Here is a 7,259-nt window from a genome sequence, read left to right on the forward strand (position 1 = left end):
AACTCTGGGGAGCCTGTTTGACTGTGGTGATTCTGCTAGAATGAATGACTGTCTGAATGAATGACTGAATGACTGAACACATTAATGAATGAATGTTCCTATTTGAATTAAACGATGTCCTTTATAAACCAGTTTGGACATGTCATTATGGTCATTGCACAGTGCATTTGATTTATATCTTCTAAACTGTGATTATGAAGGGCTCAATAAAAAACCCTAGTCATTTGTTGCTAATCACACATTAGACTGTAATCTCCCATAATAAAAACGGATTTACTGTATAGCATTATCAGGATTCATGTTTACTCAGTCCTGATTCAGATCAACCCATGGTGTTCTGAGCAGAACTGGGCTGGTGCTGTAGGCTAGTCTGGAGGAGTCTGGCCCAGGTCCAGAGTGTGGTAGTTCTGAGCTCTGGTTTTGTTGGGATGTGGTGGAGGCTGGCCCATGTCCAGACTCGTAGTTTTGGTGTTGTTGGGGGATGTTTGAGTAGGTTTGTCCAGCTCTATATTGGTAGAACTGGTGTTGTTGGAGTGTGTGGGGAAGGTTGTTGGACCCGTCTGCTGTGGGGGTACTGGGTCCTGGTTTTGTTGGGGGATATGAGGACTGTTGAATCAGGTCTGGTGTGGTGGTTCTGAGTCCTGGTTTTGTTTGGATGTTGGGCAGGTTGGACCAGGTTGGACCAGGTCCAGAGTGGTAGACGTGGTGTTGTTGGGCAGGTTAGGGCAGGTTGGACCAGGTCCAGAGTGGTAGTTGTGATGTTGTTGAGCAGGTTAGGGCAGGTTGGTCCAGGTCTAGAGTGGTAGTTGTGGTGTTGTTGGGCAGGTTGGACCAGGTTGGACCAGGTCCAGAGTGGTAGTTGTGGTGTTGTTGGGCAGGTTAGGGCAGGTTGGACCAGGTCCAGAGTGGTAGTTGTGGTGTTGTTGAGCAGGTTAGGGCAGGTTGGTCCAGGTCTAGAGTGGTAGTTGAGGTGTTGTTGGGCAAGTTAGGGCAGGTTGGTCCAGGTCTAGAGTGGTAGTTGTGGTGTTGTTGGGCAGGTTAGGGCAGGTTGGACCAGGTCTAGAGTGGTAGTTGTGGTGTTGTTGGGCAGGTTAGGGCAGGTTGGACCAGGTCCAGAGTGGTAGTTGTGGTGTTGTCGGGCAGGTTAGGGCAGGTTGGACCAGGTCCAGAGTGGTAGACGTGGTGTTGTTGGGCAGGTTAGGGCAGGTTAGGGCAGGTTGGACCAGGTCCAGAGTGGTAGTTGTGGTGTTGTTGAGCAGGTTAGGGCAGGTTGGACCAGGTCCAGAGTGGTAGTTGTGGTGTTGTTAAGCAGGTTAGGGCAGGTTGGACCAGGTCCAGAGTGGTAGTTGTGGTGTTGTTAAGCAGGTTAGGGCAGGTTGGACCAGGTCCAGAGTGGTAGTTGTGGTGTTGTTGGGCAGGTTAGGGCAGGTTGGACCAGGTCTAGAGTGGTAGTTGTGGTGTTGTTGAGCTGGTTAGGGTAGGTTAGGGCAGGTTGGTCCAGGTCTAGAGTGGTAGTTGTGGTGTTGTTGGGCAGGTTGGACCAGGTCCAGAGTGGTAGTTGTGGTGTTGTTAAGCAGGTTAGGGCAGGTAGGACCAGGTCCAGAGTGGTAGTTGTGGTGTTGTTGGGCAGGTTAGGGCAGGTTGGACCAGGTCTAGAGTGGTAGTTGTGGTGTTGTTGGGCAGGTTAGGGCAGGTTGGACCAGGTCTAGAGTGGTAGTTGTGGTGTTGTTGGGCACGTTTGGGCAGGTTGAACCAGGTCCAGAGTGGTAGACGTGGTGTTGTTGGGCAGGGTAGGGCAGGTTGTGGCAGGTTGGACCAGGTCCAGAGTGGTAGACGTGGTGTTGTTGGGCAGGGTAGGGCAGGTTGGGGCAGGTTGGACCAGGTCCAGAGTGGTAGTTGTGGTGTTGTTGGGCAGGTTAGGGCAGGTTGGACCAGGTCCAGAGTGGTAGTTGTGGTGTTGTTGGGCAGGTTAGGGCAGGTTGGTCCAGGTCCAGAGTAGTAGTTGTGGTGTTGTTGGGCAGGTTAGGGCAGGTTGGACCAGGTCTAGAATGGTAGTTGTGTTGTTGGTGAGCTGCTTAGGGCAGGTTAGGGCAGGTTGGACCAGCTCCAGAGTGGTAGATGTGGTGTTGTTAAGCAGGTTAGGGCAGGTTAGGGTAGGTCCAGAGTGGTAGTTGTGGTGTTGTTAAGCAGGTTAGGGCAGGTTGGACCAGGTCCAGAGTGGTAGATGTGGTGTTGTTGGGCAGGTTAGGGCAGGTTGGACCAGGTCCAGAGTGGTAGTTGTGGTGTTGTTGGGCAGGTTAGGTCAGGTTGGACCAGATCTAGAGTGGTAGTTGTGGTGTTGTTGAGGTGGTTAGGGCAGGTTAGGGCAGGTTAGACCAGGTCCAGAGTGGTAGTTGTGGTGTTGTTGGGCAGGTTAGGGCATGTTGGACCAGGTCCAGAGTGGTAGTTGTGGTGTTGTTGGGCAGGTTAGGGCAGGTTGGACCAGGTCCAGAGTGGTAGTTGTGGTGTTGTTGGGCAGGTAAGGGCAGGTTGGACCAGGTCCAGAGTGGTAGTTGTGGTGTTTTTGGGCAGGTTAGGGCAGGTTGGTCCAGGTCTAGAGTGGTAGTTGTGGTGTTGTTGGGCAGGTTAGGGCAGGTTGGTCCAGGTCTAGAGTGGTAGTTGTGGTGTTGTTGGGCAGGTTAGGGCAGGTTGGACCAGGTCTAGAGTGGTAGTTGTGGTGTTGTTGGGCAGGTTAGGGCAGGTTGGACCAGGTCCAGAGTGGTAGTTGTGGTTTTGTTGGGCAGGTTAGGGCAGATTGGACCAGGTCCAGAGTGGTAGTTGTGGTGTTGTTGGGCAGGTTAGGGCAGATTGGACCAGGTCCAGAGTGGTAGTTGTGGTGTTGTTGGGCAGGTTAGGGCAGGTTGGACCAGGTCCAGAGTGGTAGTTGTGGTGTTGTTGGGCAGGTTAGGGCAGGTTGGACCAGGTCCAGAGTGGTAGTTGTGGTGTTGTTGGGCAGGTTAGGGCAGATTGTACCAGGTCCAGAGTGGTAGTTTTGGTGTTGTTGGGCAGGGTAGGGCAGGTTGGACCAGGTCCAGAGTGGTAGTTGTGGTGTTGTTAAGCAGGTTAGGGCAGGTTGGACCAGGTCTAGAGTGGTAGTTGTGGTGTTGTTGAGCTGGTTAGGGCAGGTTAGGGCAGGTTGGACCAGGTCCAGAGTGGTAGTTGTGGTGTTGTTAAGCAGGTTAGGGCAGGTTGGTCCTGGTCTAGAGTGGTAGTTGTGGTGTTGTTAAGCAGGTTATGGCAGGTTGGACCAGGTCTAGAGTGGTAGTTGTGGTGTTGTTGAGCTGGTTAGGGCAGGTTAGGGCAGGTTGGACCAGGTCCAGAGTGGTAGTTGTGGTGTTGTTAAGCAGGTTAGCGCAGGTTGGTCCTGGTCTAGAGTGGTAGTTGTGGTGTTGTTGGGCAGGTTGGGGCAGGTTGGACCAGGTCCAGAGTGGTAGTTTGGGTGTTGTTGGGCAGGTTAGGGCAGGTTGGACCAGGTCTAGTGTGGTAGTTGTGGTGTTGTTGGGCAGGTTGGGGCAGGTTGGACCAGGTCCAGAGTGGTAGTTGTGGTGTTGTTGGGCAGGTTGGGGCAGGTTGGACCAGGTCCAGAGTGGTAGTTGTGGTGTTGTTGGGCAGGTTAGGGCAGGTTGGACCAGGTCCAGAGTGGTAGATGTGGTGTTGTTGGGCAGGTTAGGGCAGGTTGGACCAGGTCTAGTGTGGTAGTTGTGGTGTTGTTGGGCAGGTTGGGGCAGGTTGGACCAGGTCCAGAGTGGTAGTTGTGGTGTTGTTGGGCAGGTTGGGGCAGGTTGGACCAGGTCCAGAGTGGTAGTTGTGGTGTTGTTGTGCAGGTTAGGGCAGGTTGGACCAGGTCCAGAGTGGTAGATGTGGTGTTGTTGGGCAGGTTAGGGCAGGTTGGACCAGGTCTAGTGTGGTAGTTGTGGTGTTGTTGAGCTGGTTAGGGCAGGTTAGGGCAGGTTGGACCAGGTCCAGAGTGGTAGTTGTGGTGTTGTTGGGCAGGTTAGGGCAGGTTGGACCAGGTCTAGAGTGGTAGTTGTGGTGTTGTTGGGCAGGTTGGACCAGGTTGGACCAGGTCCAGAGTGGTAGTTGTGGTGTTGTTGGGCAGGTTAGGGCAGGTTGGACCAGGTCTAGTGTGGTAGTTGTGGTGTTGTTGAGCTTGTTAGGGCAGGTTAGGGCAGGTTGGTCCAGGTCTAGAGTGGTAGCTGTGGTGTTGTTGGGCAGGTTGGACCAGGTTGGACCAGGTCCAGAGTGGTAGTTGTGGTGTTGTTGGGCAGGTTAGGGCTGGTTGGACCAGGTCCAGAGTGGTAGTTGTGGTGTTGTTGGGCAGGTTAGGGCAGGTTGGTCCAGGTCTAGAGTGGTAGTTGTGGTGTTGTTGGGCAGGTTAGGGCAGGTTGGACCAGGTCTAGAGTGGTAGTTGTGGTGTTGTTGGGCACGTTTGGGCAGGTTGAACCAGGTCCAGAGTGGTAGACGTGGTGTTGTTGGGCAGGGTAGGGCAGGTTGTGGCAGGTTGGACCAGGTCCAGAGTGGTAGACGTGGTGTTGTTGGGCAGGGTAGGGCAGGTTGGGGCAGGTTGGACCAGGTCCAGAGTGGTAGTTGTGGTGTTGTTGGGCAGGTTAGGGCAGGTTGGACCAGGTCCAGAGTGGTAGTTGTGGTGTTGTTGGGCAGGTTAGGGCAGGTTGGTCCAGGTCCAGAGTTGTAGTTGTGGTGTTGTTGGGCAGGTTAGGGCAGGTTGGACCAGGTCTAGAATGGTAGTTGTGTTGTTGGTGAGCTGCTTAGGGCAGGTTAGGGCAGGTTGGACCAGGTCCAGAGTGGTAGATGTGGTGTTGTTAAGCAGGTTAGGGCAGGTTAGGGTAGGTCCAGAGTGGTAGTTGTGGTGTTGTTGGGCAGGTTAGGGCAGGTTGGACCAGGTCCAGAGTGGTAGATGTGGTGTTGTTGGGCAGGTTAGGGCAGGTTGGACCAGGTCCAGAGTGGTAGTTGTGGTGTTGTTGGGCAGGTTAGGTCAGGTTGGACCAGATCTAGAGTGGTAGTTGTGGTGTTGTTGAGGTGGTTAGGGCAGGTTAGGGCAGGTTAGACCAGGTCCAGAGTGGTAGTTGTGGTGTTGTTGGGCAGGTTAGGGCATGTTGGACCAGGTCCAGAGTGGTAGTTGTGGTGTTGTTGGGCAGGTTAGGGCAGGTTGGACCAGGTCCAGAGTGGTAGTTGTGGTGTTGTTGGGCAGGTAAGGGCAGGTTGGACCAGGTCCAGAGTGGTAGTTGTGGTGTTTTTGGGCAGGTTAGGGCAGGTTGGTCCAGGTCTAGAGTGGTAGTTGTGGTGTTGTTGGGCAGGTTAGGGCAGGTTGGTCCAGGTCTAGAGTGGTAGTTGTGGTGTTGTTGGGCAGGTTAGGGCAGGTTGGACCAGGTCTAGAGTGGTAGTTGTGGTGTTGTTGGGCAGGTTAGGGCAGGTTGGACCAGGTCCAGAGTGGTAGTTGTGGTTTTGTTGGGCAGGTTAGGGCAGATTGGACCAGGTCCAGAGTGGTAGTTGTGGTGTTGTTGGGCAGGTTAGGGCAGATTGGACCAGGTCCAGAGTGGTAGTTGTGGTGTTGTTGGGCAGGTTAGGGCAGGTTGGACCAGGTCCAGAGTGGTAGTTGTGGTGTTGTTGGGCAGGTTAGGGCAGGTTGGACCAGGTCCAGAGTGGTAGTTGTGGTGTTGTTGGGCAGGTTAGGGCAGATTGTACCAGGTCCAGAGTGGTAGTTTTGGTGTTGTTGGGCAGGGTAGGGCAGGTTGGACCAGGTCCAGAGTGGTAGTTGTGGTGTTGTTAAGCAGGTTAGGGCAGGTTGGACCAGGTCTAGAGTGGTAGTTGTGGTGTTGTTGAGCTGGTTAGGGCAGGTTAGGGCAGGTTGGACCAGGTCCAGAGTGGTAGTTGTGGTGTTGTTAAGCAGGTTAGGGCAGGTTGGTCCTGGTCTAGAGTGGTAGTTGTGGTGTTGTTAAGCAGGTTAGGGCAGGTTGGACCAGGTCTAGAGTGGTAGTTGTGGTGTTGTTGAGCTGGTTAGGGCAGGTTAGGGCAGGTTGGACCAGGTCCAGAGTGGTAGTTGTGGTGTTGTTAAGCAGGTTAGCGCAGGTTGGTCCTGGTCTAGAGTGGTAGTTGTGGTGTTGTTGGGCAGGTTGGGGCAGGTTGGACCAGGTCCAGAGTGGTAGTTTGGGTGTTGTTGGGCAGGTTAGGGCAGGTTGGACCAGGTCTAGTGTGGTAGTTGTGGTGTTGTTGGGCAGGTTGGGGCAGGTTGGACCAGGTCCAGAGTGGTAGTTGTGGTGTTGTTGGGCAGGTTGGGGCAGGTTGGACCAGGTCCAGAGTGGTAGTTGTGGTGTTGTTGGGCAGGTTAGGGCAGGTTGGACCAGGTCCAGAGTGGTAGATGTGGTGTTGTTGGGCAGGTTAGGGCAGGTTGGACCAGGTCTAGTGTGGTAGTTGTGGTGTTGTTGGGCAGGTTGGGGCAGGTTGGACCAGGTCCAGAGTGGTAGTTGTGGTGTTGTTGGGCAGGTTGGGGCAGGTTGGACCAGGTCCAGAGTGGTAGTTGTGGTGTTGTTGTGCAGGTTAGGGCAGGTTGGACCAGGTCCAGAGTGGTAGATGTGGTGTTGTTGGGCAGGTTAGGGCAGGTTGGACCAGGTCTAGTGTGGTAGTTGTGGTGTTGTTGAGCTGGTTAGGGCAGGTTAGGGCAGGTTGGACCAGGTCCAGAGTGGTAGTTGTGGTGTTGTTGGGCAGGTTAGGGCAGGTTGGACCAGGTCTAGAGTGGTAGTTGTGGTGTTGTTGGGCAGGTTGGACCAGGTTGGACCAGGTCCAGAGTGGTAGTTGTGGTGTTGTTGGGCAGGTTAGGGCAGGTTGGACCAGGTCTAGTGTGGTAGTTGTGGTGTTGTTGAGCTTGTTAGGGCAGGTTAGGGCAGGTTGGTCCAGGTCTAGAGTGGTAGCTGTGGTGTTGTTGGGCAGGTTGGACCAGGTCCAGAGTGGTAGTTTTGGTGTTGTTGGGCAGGTTAGGGCTGGTTGGACCAGGTCCAGAGTGGTAGTTGTGGTGTTGTTGGGCAGGTTAGGGCAGGTTGGTCCAGGTCTAGAGTGGTAGTTGTGGTGTTGTTGGGCAGGTTAGGGCAGGTTGGACCAGGTCTAGAGTGGTAGTTGTGGTGTTGTTGAGCTGGTTAGGGCAGGTTAGGGCAGGTTGGTCCAGGTCCAGAGTGGTAGTTGTGGTGTTGTTGGGCAGGTTAGTGCAG

This window comes from Oncorhynchus mykiss, chromosome 2 (genome assembly GCF_013265735.2).
Source record: "Oncorhynchus mykiss isolate Arlee chromosome 2, USDA_OmykA_1.1, whole genome shotgun sequence".
Lineage (NCBI taxonomy): Eukaryota > Metazoa > Chordata > Actinopteri > Salmoniformes > Salmonidae > Oncorhynchus > Oncorhynchus mykiss.